The following is an 18,649-nucleotide window of genomic DNA, read 5'->3' as shown; positions in this document are numbered from 1 at the left end:
AATCAAGCGGAGGCATACAGACAATGGCAGCAATCACAGGTGTTTAACAGCTCTTGTCAGAAAATGCCGCTTTCTCTCGGGCTGTTTCACTAGGGAAGTAAAGCTTTGCCTCTCAAAAGCTTGTCAGTACTACAACAGATGAACATGTTTTTCACATTGACAGCAGGAGCCAAATATTCATGAGAGGGAAACATGAATCGAATGTTGTGTGGTGCCTGTTAAAGCCAGAACAATGCCAGGCTGAGTCACTGGATCATCTGGAGAAATGCGCCTTTTAATTACTCAGAGCAGTGATTATATAAGTCTGACTGCTGTCAGTCAAATGTTTGCCTTGATTTTGCACGAACGCTGCGGAGCACCTTCCATCTTGCTGCTTACATGGGACTATACAAACATTTGTGCGAGGCTATTTGGCCCATGAGTCATAATCCAGCATTGATAAATCATGTGTGAAACTCTTATCAGTGGGATGCAAGCAGCAATGAGTAACCATGCATTTAACCACAGACTGCATAGGAGAGATGCGCACAGCCTGAGTGACGTCATTCACTGATTTGTGAAGACCTGCTTTGAAGTCCCGAGCTGAGGATTTTGTGCATTGGCATCATGGTGTTTTGAAACCAGACATGATGATTGTGGGGTGGATAGCATAGAGAAAGCACACTTCAAGCTCATGCATTGAGGACTGGACACAAGCCAGGACCTCACTTAAGCGAATGCTGCTTTATCCTCTTGTATCACTGTTGTGTATTTGTGACTTGTTAAATAAGCCACAAGCAGACCACTGATCAGGTTCTTTCCATGAATGTGCAGCAGCGCTGTTTTTAAGTGCAGAAATAGAAGGATTATGTTTGTGGTGCTGGGGTGTGGTTTGGATGCTGGAGTGCGACACTGCAGACTGTGACAGAGCTGTAAACACCGTGTCTGTACATGTCCGTAAAGGTTCTCAGTCATCTAGGTTATTGTAGGAAACTTTAACACATGTCGTGCAGGGTGACATCTTCAAGGAAACGCAACTTCTTGAAGTTTCCTTGAAGACGTTTCTCCTTTCATTCAAGAAGCTCTAAGTCTGTACATGTTTTTATTAGAATATGTAAATTCTTCTCTGACCAAACTGACCGGATCGACACCACACTCAAGTTTGTCGAGCTGAAGCCAAGAGACCAACATCCCAGCTTAGTGTAAAGATTAGATGTGTGCCTTCTTATTAGCAAAGACAATGACCGAAATGAGAAGGGATCACATGTAAGTAGTTCAATGATTACTTTCAGTCAGTGTTTGGAGTTCTTTTTTTTTTTAAAACTGGCCATCAAATAGCAAATCATCAAGCTCTCCGCTGGGCTACAGCCTTGCGAGTTGGAGTAGAGATAACCAATCTCAAATCTCATGCCAGCTTATATCAAAAAGGCAAGGTCAATGTCATGCTTCAAGGTTAAAGCTAAACTTTGACACAACACATAAACTACAACACTGCTGCCATGAGGAAAAACTGAACCTTTAAAAGAGGTGTTCTATTTTAGAAGATAAGCTGCTTGTCACAGTCAGTTGTGCTCTTTTATACATTTGGTTTTATATTGAACTCATTCAGCAGACCTTAGCTAACGGTTTCTCCTCACTATAATGCGGATTTGTGACCACGGGATCCAAATATATCATCCAAAAAGTGGATCTTTAGTTGCCTCTAAGAGTCTTATGTACACAGAGAGAAACAGATACAGGAATAAATGAGACTGGATGAATAAAGGCTCCACAGTCAGGTTGATACATGATGTCAGAGTGCTGAAATAAGCCTCTGTGTTTTAGCTTAATGCCTTTAGCAAAGACAGGAAACAAGGAGGTGATGGTTAAGGTTGTTGTTGTAGCACCCAGCCTGACACTGACCTGCCGCCACATCAATTCACCCCCCTGTTATTGCCTTTTTTCTCTCTTCGGACAGTTCTACAAGGTGGCTAGTGGTGATCGATGGGCGGTGCCTTCAGAGCGGGCTATCTTTCTCCGCCACTTCCACCCCCTCTACTCTTGGTCATCTATCCTCTGTGGGCGTTCGCCCTGTCTGAAGCCGCCACAAGAGGCTGGGTGGGCCCCCGGCGAATGATGACTGCTGGCTCGGTGCGAAGCACCAACCGCTTGCCTCTCTCTTCCATCTGTGTGGATGCTTTTCATTTTACTGCCTGGCAAAATTCTGCTTATAATTACCTGACAGCCACCAGAAGATGCTTAATTACAGGCGCAGAGAGAACGAGGGAAGACGAAAGGGAGAAGCAGGATGATAGTGGATGAGAAAGAAGGAGGGGGCGAGGAAGGAAGGGAAGGGACATGCATCAGACATGCACCACTGCTCTCTTCATACAAGGCAATTTATTAAAATAATAAAGCCCAGCCTTGCACTGAAGGTTGAGTCCACAATAAACCTGACAGGGAGGCAGAAAAGCGAGGCACATAAACAAAACAAATGCTCTGTTATGTCTGCGTCCACTTTATTATCCAAGCTGAACTCTTCAGGAGTTAATTGCTTTCTTTTAAACGCAGACGCAGTCATAAATTTCATCATTAGCCTAACATGAATCATTCAGCTTTCAGCCAAAGCACAAAAGCACAAAGAATCCTCTACATAAGCCTCTTCACCCTGGACGGGCATTAGACTCTGTGACGAGATACAGCAAAGGGCTGTGGGATGGGGGGCGGTGTGGGGGGAATTAAGAGCCAAATGGACATCTTAAATCCGACAAAGATGCTAAAAGCCTCTGCGCGCTCTCTCCGTCTGCTGTAAAACTGTCGTCATCCCAGGCTCTTTTCATCTATCACCTGATATCACTTGTTCCACGAGTACGCTAAATTGGATAATGAATCTCTCCCCACCAGGAGATGCAGTACATGGATAATTTGTTGGGGAAGTTACGAGCCGGGGGCATATTGCATCACTCGAGGTGCGAGATGTTACCGTGGTTAAATGGATGCAACCTTTTGGATGAGTCCACAGTAGTTACATGAGTGAATTAGGACCCAGTGACGACGTAATTAACTGCGCAGGGAGGAACTCGTTAATGAATCACTCCGGCTCAGTTAATGAAACACATTTAAGTTAAATATGGTGTCAGTCTATCGATACGCAGCTTATGATGTTGCTAAGTGAATGTTAATTTCATGTAGATATAAATCTGTTAATCTTTTAAAAATAAATATCCTACAGAACTAATCAAAAATCGTCTGAAAGGCTTTTCTTACTGTCACTGAAAAAGGTGATGATAATCTGACTTTGATAAGTGATTTTCTTTCATTTAAAGAGTAAAGTTGAATAGCCTTTTAAAGACACACAAAGAGGTTGAGTGTGAGAATAAAAACTGCAGGGGTAAAAATGAAATGAGAAATAAATTGAGTTGGAAATGTTTTGGAACGTTTTGTAAAATAAATTAATTCGATTTCTCGCTCAGAGCTAAAAGGTCGACCTAGATGGCGCTAAAGCTGGGATGTGTTAGCTTAGCTTAGTCTAAAGACTGCTGAGATCTTTTAAAAGGTAAGTTACTGTCCTTAAAGATCTTTTTAACTGATGTCCTGCTTAAATGAGCAGAATGAACCATTTTACTTAGCTTTAGAAAACGTTGGTTGATTTCTTTGAACAAAGCTATGCTAGCTTTTTCCCTAGCAACTTTAGCTTACAACAACCAGACTGTGGATCTAGAATTTGACGTGTATTTTTTGCACAAATCACACATTTCTCTGATAAATGGATGTAGCCCAGTGGCACAAACGTCATGCTTCCTACAAAATGTGTAGTGCGTGGCACTGTAAACAGCTACAGCTGTAAAGTAAAAAAAATCCCTTAGAAAGTAGCACGGTGACCACCAAGAGAGGAACTTTTAAACAAGAGGGGTAACTATTTCCCTTTTTTGAAGAGACCATTGACTTTTTTTGTAAAAGTCTAGCTGTGACAAACACCAACATAAAGAATGCTGTTGGTGAACCGTGGCTAAAGATGCGTGAGCTGGAGCCGGACCTCTGTAGGGCAACACTGTGAGAAAAGGTCATTTCTTTACGTGAGACCTGAGCTGACCAGCTGTGTCTATGCTCCATTTGTTTGCTTGGACATATAATATCACAGCTTTGCAACACATAGCTCTGGGTAAATTTTACTTTATTTTACTTTACACTGCTTTGTTGTGTCTAAAGACCGATATTGCACCTAAGCACTGAGGCATTCAGCATTGACTAAGCATCCACTGTGGTTTTATTGTTTTGTCTTCATCATTCAATCATATTTTGGGGTAGTTACAAAATGCATTACAAAGTAAAATTAATTGCAAAGGCAAAAATAGATTTCAGATAAGTCAGTAGCGAAACCAAAGACAACTCACTTCTCCTAAATAACCGATAGGAATTCAACTGAATCAAAACCAAGAAGAGCAATTTTAAAGCCCATTTTCATAACGACTTTGTCCTTTGATGGCTGTGTGTTTTCCCCTGCTGTACCAATACTTGTAGAGCTCAAACTTGATGTATGTAACTTCTGCTGCTTCACGTCTCTGTGGCAGTTTTCCAGAACCCTGCCATCCAGCAAATGTCCAGAGCAATGACCCGTGTGGCGAAAAGGCAGCGCACTATACTGGCCGACTAAATCCTGTCCCCCAGCTATTCTTCCTCTTGAATAAACCAGTACATGGCAAACATGGCCCCAGAAGCATTTATAATATAAAGTATTCGACATTCTAATCAGGCCAGGAAGAAGAGCTCAAGGTGGATGTGGATGAGTCGCGATTCTAGCCGTTGATTGCTCAGCTAAATTTTCCCATCTCTTGTCATTATATCCACTGATGGGATAAAAGCCACAAGTACAATGGATGCTACAAAAATTAAAGTGATTGCTCACTCTGAAGTAACACAGCCATAAAAATATGGAAAAAAAAATACTTCTCGTCTTGTACTTCACCAAACATTAGCAAATATTCATTATCCATTTGATATGTTTTTTCCATAATAACATTGTAACCCTGGAATTCCTCCAATCAAACACGACATTTGAGCTGATTGGAAAGTTATGACAATATATGAAACTGGATAGTAAAGCGTAAACAGTGCAGTAGAATTCAACAATACCAATTTAAAATGAGTACAAACAGATTTACTACCACTGTACTTCACGTAAATCCCCTAATAAGTTAGCACAAAATCTGATTTCAGTGTAGGAAAGGTGGAGTCGGGCAGTAACAATGAACATTATTCTGCTGAGTGCTTATTGCATGAATAATGTCTAAAAACAAAACAATTGGGATGACAGCAAAGTTGTATCATTATTATTATTATTATCACTGATGATGATGATAATAATAACCATTTTCAGCTGCATCAAAATTAGAAAATGTCTGAAAAAGATTAGCAATGAACAATGCAAGACACAGATCAAACAGTTGTATATCATTAAGGATCTACATTAACACAACTTGTAGTGTTTCGTACGAGCAATCCGATTCCAGTGCTGCTGTAAATTCAGTTACTTTTTCCATAAATATCATCCATAACTGTGAGATTTATCGACTCCTTAAAGGCACTGAGTAATAATGCTTTACAGCGCCTGCCGTCGCATAAGCAGGGTTTCTTCTGTTTTTAGTATGTACATTAGATACTGGGGAAATAGAGCCGTTCTTAAACAACGGGAGCCCATAAATTCATGAGCAAAGAGAAACAAATATCAACCGTTATGCGAAGTGGCAGATCTTATTTTCCCTCCGCTGTAAAATGAATCAATAGCTGGGGCCGGTCTTGGCGTTCGACAGTGGAAAACTGCTTACTCTTCATTTGAGCTATATGTAATCAATCCTAGCCAGAGGATGGCTACAGCCCTTTCCAAACTAAGTGGGGAAACAGTGGGATTACTGCCTCTGTGGCATTTATAAATTGAGCCCAACGAGAAGAGGGCCACCGAGAGACTCCCCGGTCAACGTAATTACACCGGCAGGCCAATAAATCCGACCCATAGATCTTTTACAGTGGTGCTGCAGTAAATTCAGCCTCTTTTCCTTGCACTGCTTTCTTTCACTCCAGAAGAAAACATTAATGTTTTTGTTTCTGTCAAAGTGGGAAAAAAAGGAGAAGGGGAAAAAAAAAACCTAACAACGGCCTTGGTGGCTACAAATCTCTGTGGCTTTTGCTGCTGGCCAAGATGTGATTCAGTGCAGCGATTTAGATCCACACAGTGTTGAGTCATACATATGACAGCATACTATGCTGTGGATACAAATCTACATTAAGTGTCCTTGAAACAGGGGAATGTGAAGGTCTGTTTGAAGTTAATCTCATATCATTTCCTTATGAAAAACTAAGGGCATAAAAGGTGCACAGAACTGATTTAGGGAGTGCACGCGTTATTCAGGAATGACAAATGTCAGACAAATATATTAAAGGCCATTTGCGACAGGGCTAACATCATTGTGATCCGTGTAACATTGAGACAGTCTAAGGAGAAGTGAACCTCTTATCCTCTTAGTTGCATGTCTGTCCTGCATACACAAGTCTGTCCACAGCAAACAGGTTTCATAGCATTTGCATGCAGCAGCAGCTGCAACTCCTCTTTAAACTACAGGTGTAACAATACCTCCTCTTCTATAAACATGGCGTTTGGCTAAATGGATGTTCACCTTAATTCACTCTGGATGCAGCCTAATTAGTGTAATATTGATGGAACCAGAGATGTTCAATGCCTGCATAAATTTGGTTGTGAGCTGCTTCGTCTGGCTTTGCAATAGGACCAACCGTTTCAATACAGAAAATGTCATTTGCATTCAGGTCACCTTTTAACTCCTATTGTTTGCAATCATGATACAAAGAGGAAGTTTAGAGGGCACCAATGGGATGTGATTAAATCCGCAGAGCAGCTAGTCTGGTCTGGATAAGAACGTGGAGAGCGCTCCGAGAATAATAAGCACAAGTAAAAAGTCAAAACCTGGTAAAACAGAGGTGACATTCCCTCCCTGTAACCAAGTTAACATCAAAGCGGCTCCCTTGCTGTCTGGGGATGACTAAAGCATACTATTAACCTTTGTAAAAATGGTTCCTGAGGCCTCCTGGGTGTCTGTGCAGGTCTGAGGTGCATGTGTCTGTCCACCTCTCTCATATTGCAGTGCGGATATATCAAATCAGGTATGTACATGCATGTAAACACTTCTTGTGCACGGCCTCAAAGTGCATGGACGCACATCGTGATACGTCTACATCAAACTAAAAACACTGCAGGTGCTATTACAAGCAGTACCTGAATAAAACTAATCACTGCTTTGTTGTTTACAGACAGAAAAAAAGCCCATCCACAAGTATCAGATATCCCAATTAAGGTTTGCAAGAACAGTGTGATTTGACTGCTTCTGGTGCTGCTCAGTATAAATGCAGCCCTTTGGGCATGCTGTTGTGAGCCTTTTCTTATCAACATGCAGTGTAGACTGTGCTACCCTGTAGGCACAGCTGCTTTCACCGGATTAACTGTCAAAGTTCTTGTACAATATTACCCAAACTGCCTTAACCCCTAGTGTGTATGCAAAGACTGCTGTGTGTGTGTGTGTGTGTGTGTAGTGCCTTGTTCATATGGCTGCATAGCTGTGAATAGGAATTAAACTTTCAGTTACCTGCACAGAGCTCTGCTTTTAACAATGGCTTTGATAATAAACTCTATTTTAACACTGAATATAGTATATCAAAACATATCTCTCTGAAGACAATGCAGATGAGGACAGAATTATTACCCCACCTGATGCTAATAGTCAGTTCAAATTCAAATTCAAATTCAAATTTTATTTGTCACGTACACAGTCATACACAGTACGATATGTAGTGAAATGCTTGGACAACTGCTCGTGACCTAAAGAAAACAAAAAAAGGAAAAGGCTATGAATAAGATGGGAAATAAATATGAAAAATTAAAAAGGGTAAGTTTAACTAGGAAGGAATAAAATATAAATTAAGGTTAAAAATGAAATAACTGTACAACACAAATTAGAATGAAGGGTAAATTTAACTGGGAAAGAATAAGATAAAATATATAAATTAAAGTTGAAAATAAAATAACTGTGCAACAAAATACACAATATAGAACTATATAAGAATGTATGAAGAAATATAAATAAATATATACACAATAACAGCAGCTGTACAAGTATTAACTGGAAATAAAGAAATATAATGTCCAGTGTTGTGCAATCCACATTATGTCTTGTTGTGTCAGTTGTGCCTGCAGTCGTTTGTTGTAGTTTCCTGAGCAATCCCAGCCGATTCTTCTTTGGCTAATCTCTCAGTCTCTTGCAGATTCGACGGTCTTCTGGCTTGTTCTTAGTCTTCAGTTCATTCCACAGATTTTCAGTGGTATTAAAGTCAGAGTTAGAGGTAGTTCTTCTCAAGGAGCAACGCATGTTTTAGGGATCCAGTTTTGCTGTTGACTACTTGAGGTTTTCTTTCAAAATCTTCACATATTATTCCTTCCAACTTGAAGGAATTGAAATTGAAATTCCCAGTTCCAGATGCACTGAAGCAGCAAGATACTGCCACCTCCTTGTTTCACTGTCGGGAGGGTGTTCTTTGGGTGGTACTCCTCTCCCTTCTGTCTTCTAACATTAGCTCTCTCTGGCCAAAGTTCTAGTTTTGTCTCATCTGACCAAAGGACACAATTCTAGTATGGATAGTCTTTCTCCTGGTTGTCCTTAGCATACTTCAGTCTGCAGGTTCACAGTCAGCCAAGTCAAGACTGTCGACTCTTATTGACTCTTGACTTGTATTTATATCTTGGCAGTTGTTCTGGGGTCTTCAGACACATCTCTCACTAGTTTGCTTTACAGTCTTTGAAGGCTTCCTACTTCTGCCAGGCTTGTTCTGTACTGTGTGGCTCTCTTTAAATTGTTGATGATATATCTCACTCCAGTTCTTGACATTTGGAAAAACTGTGACAACTTTATATATCCACCTTCTACTTTGTGAGCATCCACAAGTCTTTTTCTCATGTCTAAGCTAACTTCTTTAGTTTTTAGTAGCTTCTGACAGGTCAAACTCTTGAGGTTTTAATACTGGGTGTAAAATTGGAAGAAAATCATAAGTTTTAACTTGATTTTACAAGCTTTGAGTCTTACAGAGTTAAAGCACATCATTGCACAGCAGTGGTTTGTGCTATGGTTAAGAAATTTTCAGTTTTTTTCCAGCTAATAATACTGATCTTGGTCATTTTTTTTGTTTTTTTTTTTGTTTAATAAGTCTATTATTGTCAGAGGTGGTAAATAATGAAGTACAAATACCTTGTTACTGTACTTAAATAGAAATTTCAGGTATCTGGACTTTACTTGAGTATTTATTGTCTGACAACTTTTTACATTTAGTCCTGACATTTTTAAATAAATATCGGTACTTTCTACTTCTTACATTTTCAAAACTGGGTTGTTACTTTAGGTTTCACTGCAGGCCATCAAACATCGAACCAATTTGAGCCTGAGCATTAAAGGATAAGAGGCAATCCTGTTTGCGTCGCACAAAAAGATATGAAAGATGCAAAACCGTGTGCCAAAGTCAGAAGTTAAAGTAGGCTGGTGTTTTTACTTTTTGGCAGAGCACAGGAATGATTGCAAGTGTCCACAAGCTGCGGTCGCATACTTCAGCATCTCGCTAGAACAAGACGAGTGAGCATAAAGGGAGCAATACTTTTTATGTGGCAGGTAATTTCAAATGCAACGTTTCTATCAGCTTAACAAACCTCAGCAAACACACAAACTGTTTGTGTGCAGTTTGTCACACAGTGTGTTGCTAGCTTAAAGTCCAGTTGCTGTATTTCACAGGAGGAGAAAAGACATAGAGCCAACTTCACTCAGAGATGGAGAAAAGTAAGGAAGACAGGACAGGAGAGGAAGAAGAGAGGTTAGATTTAAAGGTAAGGACTCTCTCAGTGGTATTCCATAAACTGGATATGTAAAGCTTACATGTAAGTCCTCGTGTTTGTAAATCAGATATTGGGTCTGTACATGTGACATTTTTCATGTACATTCATATATTAGTGCAGGATAAACAGGTTCGTTTGCAGTTGTGTACATCCACAAAGAGCCGCAGGTCAGCTGATCACTGCCAGCTCTTAATTTAAATTATTGTGAGTTGTGATCCTCTACCATGCTGAGCAACTACAACTGATTTTAGGATTCCCCCACCTGCTGAATCCCATTTTAACCCCTGACTGCGCACAAAATTTTGAGAGAAACTTTCAGTTTCATAGGTGGTAGAATTTTGTCTTCATCTGTATATCTAGCTTTACACTACTTGGTGTGAAATGGCTAGCCTTTTAGGAGATCTTCATATTGAACATGGCTAAAAAAAAAAATAAGAATTCATCTCCTGTTTATTTAAATGACTTCTTTTACCCAGCCAACAGTCTCAAACCTGAAATCTCTGAATATGCCAGCTGTAGTTCCACACCAAACATCTGCATGACTCACATCTTTCCACCTCTTCCATGTTTCTGCTAATTCAGTGGTTCCTAGGAAGATAAACACCGATCTCTATAGTGAACATGCAGTGTCAAACAAGAGTTGGGAGATGCTGAGGAGAGAGAAAGCTTGAAACCCTGAAAAAGGCAGAGAACGAGGCTGTGTGGGAGGAAGTGAAAGTAAGACACTTCACTGGATTTGCAGTGGGGCTAAGCTGCCTTCTGGTTCTACGTGACCGGCCTATACTGCCAAGGCAGGAAGGCTTGAGCTTATCTCAGCGCACACAAGCAGCACCGCTGGCAAAAGCACCCTGGCATGGCTGTGGGTGCTGCTGCCAGAGCGTGACCGATGGCTCTTACTCTCCCTCTCTCCCTTCTCATTTTAACGGTTATTCTCTCTGACAAACGTTCATCCAATCCCTCTGTCGTTCTTATTCACTCAGGGGATGCAAAGCATAGTGGCAACTTACACTTAAGGTGGATTTCATAGCAGAAGAGTCCTCCTTTGCCCTTATAGTCTGCATCATACATGGTCTGTAATAACAGCTCAGCAGTGAGTAAGCAGGATATTTCCATTTGTCTGGTTTAAAGTTTGACTCATCTTTATGAAATGCAATTCTAATAAAACAAATGTTGCCAAACTCTCTTTCCAGACCACAAATACTATGTCTGGAGTTCTACAGCAAACTAATAGAATGGTTATATCAACCTAATCTTTACAGAAATGTATATCAGACAGATATATGACAAACAGCTGAAGTTTACATCATACCTAATGTCCATTTGCATTTCATGTCAAAAACAGTGAGTCTGAAGTCACCTCTTACTCACCTAAAACGGAATAAGTGGCCATTAGGCAATTATTTGAAAGCAGGGACTCAAAATTGCACCTTTTTAGTAAAAATTACATGTCTGACACATGAACCACACTGTACTCACTAACTATGCTCACTTTTTATCTTTTTTTTTCACAAATATAAAAGCTGTGTGGATTAAAAAAAATGTGAGACCCAGCGGAAGAAACGCAGAGTCAGTGGGAGTCAGTCAGTCGTTGATCTCACATCTGCAGCTGGTTCAAGATGCTGCTGCATGACTGCTAACAGGAACTCATACAAGACAGCATATAATCCCTGTGCTGGCCTCACTGCACTGGCTGTCTGTGTCTTTTAGAGTTTATTTTAAAATTCTTATGTTTGTTTTTTAATACTTTCCCAATCTTGCCCTGCTTTGACTCTCTTCTGGTGTGTAGGGCTTCTTCATCCCTACACACCCTGTCGGTCTTTTAGGTCAGCTGACCAGCTACTCCTGGAAGTATCGAGATCCAGGAGGAAGCTTAGAGGGGACAATCTGAGTACAACATGTGAAGAAGAAGAAAAATCGCTGGATGCAAAGAAAGCACTGTTGCTAATGTAGAAGTCCAGGTATTTAGAAAAATGGACTATAAACTGCAAACTTACTTCTGACTGCACTAAAAACTTTCTGGAAACACGCTACCCCCTGGTGGTGAACATATTAAAGCGGGTAAATAAAAGGAGTACCTATACTGGCATATCATTTGACACAATAAAAGTTATCCTCCTGCATCTAAGATGTTCACCTCTCGACTGTTGGAAACGATGTGACCATAGAAACGCTGGGTTTTACATGGTGATAAGAAGCAGCGTCATGAAAATATATTTACTCTGATCTTTCCTGATGACAAAAACAGAGGAGAAATATTAGTTTTTGGTATCATAAGCAGCTCAGATAATCTAATTCTGCAGATTTTCTCAAAGTCATTTTCACTCTCAAGCGCTCTCATGTCTGTCATTAAGGCAGCGAGCAGCAACACCAGAAGGCAAAGGTTTGTAACACAGCACAGTGCATTGTGGGAAGGATGAGACTCTTATTGCCTTCCTTCGCGGCTAATGATCCATAAAAATGTTTCTGGATCAGCCCTGATACCAAGTCTTAGTATCTTCTCTGGTTGTAATGGACGCTTTTTTCATCCTGTCTCCCTCCCCCTCACCCCCAACAGGCCGTGGCAGATTGCTGTCCCTCCCTGAGCCTGGCTCTGCCAGAGGTTTCTTCCTGTTAAAAGGGAGTTTTTCTTTCCCACTGTTGCCAAGTGCTTGCTCACATTGATTTGATTGTTGGGGTTTTAATCTGTATTATTGTTGGGTATTTCCCATACATATAGAGCAACTTCAGGGGACTATTGTTGTGATTGTACTATATAAATAAAACAGGAATGAAAATTGAACTGGTCAAAAAAAAAACTTTAGATCCAGATGTTTCACTACTATGGAGCATAACAGGAGCAACAAAACATGTATCAATGCATCCCAGGGGCAAGTGGGGATTATGGAATTTTGAATTCCTCGTGGACTCAGCAGTGGCTGTAGCTGGTAAGAGCAAAGACAAAAAGACAAAGGAAAACGGCTAACTTTTTACGCAGTTTTAATCAGTTAATCACCCACCAGTAACACATATAGTCCCTTGTTCCCATTGTTCTCTGTCATCTTGTTCTTGTCAGTCAAGCTTTCCAACATTCCACATAACAATAATAATAATAATTTGTTAGTCCCTGTAGGGAAATTATTCCTTTGTATTTAACCCATTCACCCAGTGAAGCGATCGCCATCCACCAAATGCAGCGTCCAGGGAGCAGTGTGTAGAGACAGTACCTTACGGTAGCCTTTCAATGGATTCGAACCCCCGACTTTCCGATCACGGGGCAACCACTCTACCTAAGGAGCTTTGTCTTTTGTCTTGTCTCTATTTGGACTCTTTGCCGCACTGCCAGCTTTCCTGTCTACCACTGCATGTCTGAGACTACAAGTTTGAATTTTGGACTGCACAATCTTGGGAGTTCCCCATTACTCAATTTGCAAATGAAACTGAATGCTCCACTACACTGCTTTCATCTCTTTTATCTCTCTTTTCTAGTTTCAGAAATTCAAGTTTGTCCCATTTTACTAGAAAAAGAGCAGAGGGGATGTCTTAAAGAGCCTTGTGTGTAATTGCCACCCCTGGCTACAGTCCGGATGTGTAAACACAAGAGATGTGCCACCTGAGACAATTACATCAAATACAGAAACCAAGAGTGACACAAGTATAGCACTCGTGGCGCTGGCTGTAACTGTCAGCCGCTGTAGTGATTAGCTCCTCCTGCTACATCATGCTGTGACTATGCTGCTGCTGCTGGGGACTGGGGGAAAACTGTACTATTTTCAAGGACAACTGCTGTAGCGATGGCTTTACACACAAAATCAAGCACAAGTAGTAAAGGAGCAACAGGACACCAGCTCCAACGCTCAACCCGACACTTCCTTCGATCTTGTGAATAGCTGCTAATGATATTCTGACCGCTACACCAACTCCTCCTCCTCTTCGACCCTCCAGTGAGAATCCAATGAATAACTAACAGGTGAATAATCAGTCAGAAGGTGGCGGTGGCAGGGTCCGCCGCTCTCGGGGTGTTAGGTTACGCCGCCACGTACACACCCGCCTTGTTAATTAGCATTTCCTCTGTCAGCTCCCCTCGATACAATGCTATGCTGGCAAAGTCGGGCCTCTGCTTCTGCCTGCAAGCCGCTAGTGCTCACCGAGGTGTGCACAGCAGCATTCGAATAATTTCACACAGTTTACCTTGTTTAAAAGGAAATTATTCATGATGGATCCTGATGGGAATTCAGAAACAGGCTCTGACTGACTGCTGTGATAGTCTGATTGTTCCCCATCAATAATCAATAGAAAACTAGTTTATAACTTAGCACACTTAAACCAAAAACAAATGTAAAGATTCAATTGTAAATTTAGAAAACATTGATGATAATTTTTGCTTTTAACAAAGTTGCATACCCTCTATGAACAGGTCCGGTTTTAACCATTGTAGGCAATGGTCTGCTCATATGTGCTTATATGTGCATGAGCATAAGTTTAGCTGTCTCAGTTGAGAAATTAAGCCAGACTAGATCGTAACGTGATAAAATGCCCCTCTCCAGCACTTCAGCGGCGGTCGGTGCCACAGTTTGTAGCAATCTGTTGTGGAGCTGTCCGTCTGTCTTTGAGACAGATTACCCTTCTGCCGGTACCCCCCGGTCAGAAACACAGGAAATACATTAGAGCATAACAAGGTAGAGACTGTGAAGACAGAGAGAGTGAGACATGGGGGGTGGTTGGAAAAGGCGGGAAAGCAGAGGAGACACTGGGGAATAAAATGGTAGAAAGAGCAGAAATAACAGGAATGGGGGGATCCAGCTCTCCTCTTAGAAGCCATTAGGTGCGGTGACATGCTGTGCAGGGCTCTGCCTTTGCGTCCATACAAAGATGCCTTATAGCCATAATCTGTCTCCATATTTAACTTGAGACGGTACACAAACATAGGCAGAGTCAGACCCATGTCTGCTTCCATATAGGCACGGAGCGCATGAGTCAGCCCCAGAGAATAAAGAGATTGAAGAGCACTTGTACGGCAATGAGAGCACAGTGTGATGAAGCAGTTTTCGCATGCGCTTGTTGTAGGCAGGAACACGGTAAGTCATCCTTAATGAGTATACAGTCGCGGGGACACAAGGTTCATCTCCTGTTTGGCATTCTCTCGCCAGGCTCTGGAGTGCAGGCTTGAGGCTGGCTATAATGATGTAAAGGTCAGACGTGGCAGTAGGACTAGGAGGCTGTCAGACGGAGAAGCCGGGACTCTGGGGAGAGCTGGTGTCAAGTGTCATTCCCTCAAGAATCTTTCCTTTGCCTCTGCTTTTTTTCTCCTTTCATTTCCTCTCTATTGCCAATCTTTCCACTTGTTCCCTCTCTTTAGTTTTACTTTCCTTCGTTATAGCGGCAATCATTTCCCCTCCTTTCACTTCCTTTTATCTTGTTTCCTTTGCCTTCTTTCCCCCCCTTTTCCCTTCTTTAAATTTCCTCCTCAGTCGTCTCTTTGCTTAGCTTACCCCTTTCACATCTTATATTTTCCTCCCTTCCACTTCCCCCTTCCTTCATTAGCAGTTTCTTTGTTTTCTCCTACCTTCTCTCTTTCCTTTCATTTTTCATTTCCCCATTCATTCTTTGTTCGTGTCAAATTTCCTTAGTCTTCTCTTCCATCACTCTTCTCTCCTTCCCTATTTATTCTCCTGTAAAACCTGTTCATTTCCTTTCTTTTCATTTTTCTTTTCTATTGTTTACCCATAGTTTCTCTCCTTTAACTTCTTTCTCCCTTTCAGTGTTTTCCTTTCCTTTACTCCCATTTGCCTCTACCCGTTTTCCGCTTCCCATTCCTTTCTTTTTCCTCACTTCTCTTCTTTTCTCCTCACACTCCTTTCCTACTTTTGCCACTTCTCTCTTCCACAGCCTCTCTTTTCTCTGTGTATTCCCCTCTCATTTTCCCTTTTCTCTTCTTATTTCCTTGTCTTTACTTCTTTATTCTCTTCTTGTTCTGGTTACACCCTTTTTTCTCCTTCAGGATGTATGTAGAGTTATACAGTTATCCATCAATTCTTCTTGAGCAAATCATGTAATGAAATGAGCAGTCTGAGCAATGGCTGATCCTCATCAACGTCATGTCTGGATGCTGCTCACTCTCTTCTCGTTACAGGATGCAGCAGTGACTGTAGAACTTTTAATTGAAGAACACCATCAACACTTACCCTCGGAGGTGGCGTCGCCTTGGTAGGAGGCTCATTGGCTGGGTTATTAAAACGTCTGTTGTGAATCTGCTATGTGCCTCTAATGACAGGTCTGTCTGAAGCTTGGCAGACAAGCGCAGCGAGTGGCCTGCCACATTATTGCTATCACATTAGAATAAATTAGCATGATCATCCCTGCAGGAGCAGCCTGGCCTGGGTTTAAAAATGCCCCAGGGCTCCACATCCAATCGCGATAAGAAATAGAGAGATGGGACAGTCGCTCATCAATGTCTCATTATGTGATCCAGCCGTGTAAATGACTGGCAGATGCAGTATTTCTGTAGTCATGTGAAAAGTCGGGCCTTGATCTAATTGTGGTTTATCTAGGACAACGCTAGCCAGAGCAAATGATTAACTGCTATGACTCATGCTTTGGAACCTTGTACAATTTGTTACTTTGTAGTTAAAAGCCGTAAAAGCACAATAAGTCACGGTCGCATTTCATTTTATGGTTGAATGACTGTGACTTCCGACCCTGTGCTTTTACAAAGAGCCAGCAGCTGCCATTGAATTGGTAATGGATGACAAGAGCGGGCCGAACTGTCAACAGCCAGTCCACCTGTGTGGCCAAGCTTTTATCCCACAATTTCCTCTATTGATTATTGCCGACTGAGCTGATGGATCAGTCCGTTCTTCGCTCAATGCCCTGCTTAAAGCAGCGGCGTCGATGTGTGATCACTATAGAAAGTTCACTGGTGTGGCACCAGTAGAGCGGCACACCTTGAGCCAAATCGTGCCTGCTCAGTGGGGCACTGCGACCCTAAAGTGGCACGGTCCTGCAGCAACTCAACTCTAAAGCTGTCCTCTCCCTGCAGAACAGCCACCGCTGCTGCACTGATTTACATGATTAATCAGACTGTATGCTCAGCCATGAAGTGAAATTCAAATGTACCAAGAACTCTAATAATAGAGCTGCAAGGGCATCAGACTAGAATTGCCATTGTACAGTTGTATGCCTTTGCTTGGTGCAATTTACATCCATGTTTGTCTAGATTTGATCTTTGCTGTTTTGGCTATAAAATGTCGTAGCTGCATAAATGTTTCTGTGAAAGTTTGTTACAACCAGCTAATGAATGTGCAAAACTGTGTGAGGTCACAGTGACCTTTTACCTTATCCCAAATCATTCACTCCTTCACTACTCCCTACTCCTACAGATGAGAACAGAATTATTAGCCTCAGCTGTGTATCCTTTTTTCTGGATAACAGCCTGAAGTCATTTGATGTAGTCTCACGCTTGCCTCCTGAGCAATCCCAGCACGTTCTACTTTTGAGAATTTCTAAAGCGTCTACTGGCATGAACCTTGGTCTTCAATTCACCCCACAGATTTTCATTTGGATTCAAGTCAGGGCTTTGTGCAGGCCAGCCAGTAATGTTCACTTTGGTCTTCTAGAGGTAGCTCCTGTCCAGGAGCGACATATGTTTTGTTGGTTGTTGTCAAGCACACAACATAAGTCGCTCACAGCAACGACCCAATTTTGGTGCTGACTGCTTGGTTTCTATGACCAAAGAGATCTAGTTTCATGTCATCTGTCCAGAGGACGCATTCCAGTAAGCATAATCTTTCTCCAGGTTGTCCTTAGCGTACTTCACTCTGGCTTGTAGGTGTCTCTTCTACAGAAATTGAGGTTTTCCTGGTCTCCTACCTCAGAGACCCTTCCTGTGAAGCATTTTATTGTCTTCTTAATTCCCGACTACAATTCCCGACTTGGCTAAGTCATTCATTCTTGTGTTGGCAGTTGTTTAGACACATCTCTCATCAGTTTTCCTTACAGAGTCTTTGAAGTCTTTGGCGTCCTATCTCTGCCAGGCTTGTTCTGGACTATGTGGCTCTCTTGATGATATATCTCACTCCAGTTTTTCACACTTAGAAGCACTGTGATAACTCTGTATATCCATCTCCTGCTTTGTGAGTATCAACAATTTGTTTTCTCAAATCTAAACTGATTTCTTTAGTTTTTGCCTTGATGATTTCTAGAGTGACAGCTCGAACCTTTGCTGAAGTTTTTATACTGTATGCTAATTGGAAGATAATCCTATTTTACAGTAAGTTATCTTTGCACATCAGTGGTTTGTGCTCTGGCTCAATAAAACACTCAGTTTTTCAGGGGGCTAATAATACTGACCACACCATACAGTCCATTATATAAAAAGTGATATTCTGGAGAAATTCTCTGTTGTATTGTATAATAGTTGTTGTCCAGAAGGCTACTTGCTGTTAAAGGTAGCAGTAGCCATCTTATTGCTACTTCCTGTTTTCTTATTAATGTATTTTAATAGCATCATATCACTGAAATTTACATACCCAAGGATTGTGTCATTTTAATTGCGGTATTATTAAATTGAACTAAAATGTCCTGTTCATATATTTATACACTTTTCTCTGAAATTCCTTCTGACATATTTGGAGCTTTACATCACTTTTTTTCCTGCTCCTTCAAATCTGATTCCACAGCTACGGATAACTTCATCAGCTTGCTACATTAAACATTGAGTCCAAAAGCAACAATAACAATGTATTTGGATTCGGTATGACTTGCTTTAAAGCACAC

At 41.4% G+C, this 18,649-nt stretch overlaps 1 protein-coding gene across 3 annotated transcripts in view; it reads right to left on the bottom strand.

The window, feature by feature from the left end:
- Positions 1-18,649, bottom strand: part of oxr1a (oxidation resistance 1a) — a 180,444-nt gene that overhangs the window by 78,663 nt on the left and 83,132 nt on the right. The window lies entirely within an intron of this gene.

This window comes from Rhamphochromis longiceps, linkage group LG11 (assembly GCF_057381845.1).
Source record: "Rhamphochromis longiceps isolate RC_006_pf linkage group LG11, R_longiceps_female_GT1.1, whole genome shotgun sequence".
In the NCBI taxonomy this organism is placed as follows: domain Eukaryota; kingdom Metazoa; phylum Chordata; class Actinopteri; order Cichliformes; family Cichlidae; genus Rhamphochromis; species Rhamphochromis longiceps.
This window is presented reverse-complemented; position numbering and strand designations above follow the sequence as displayed.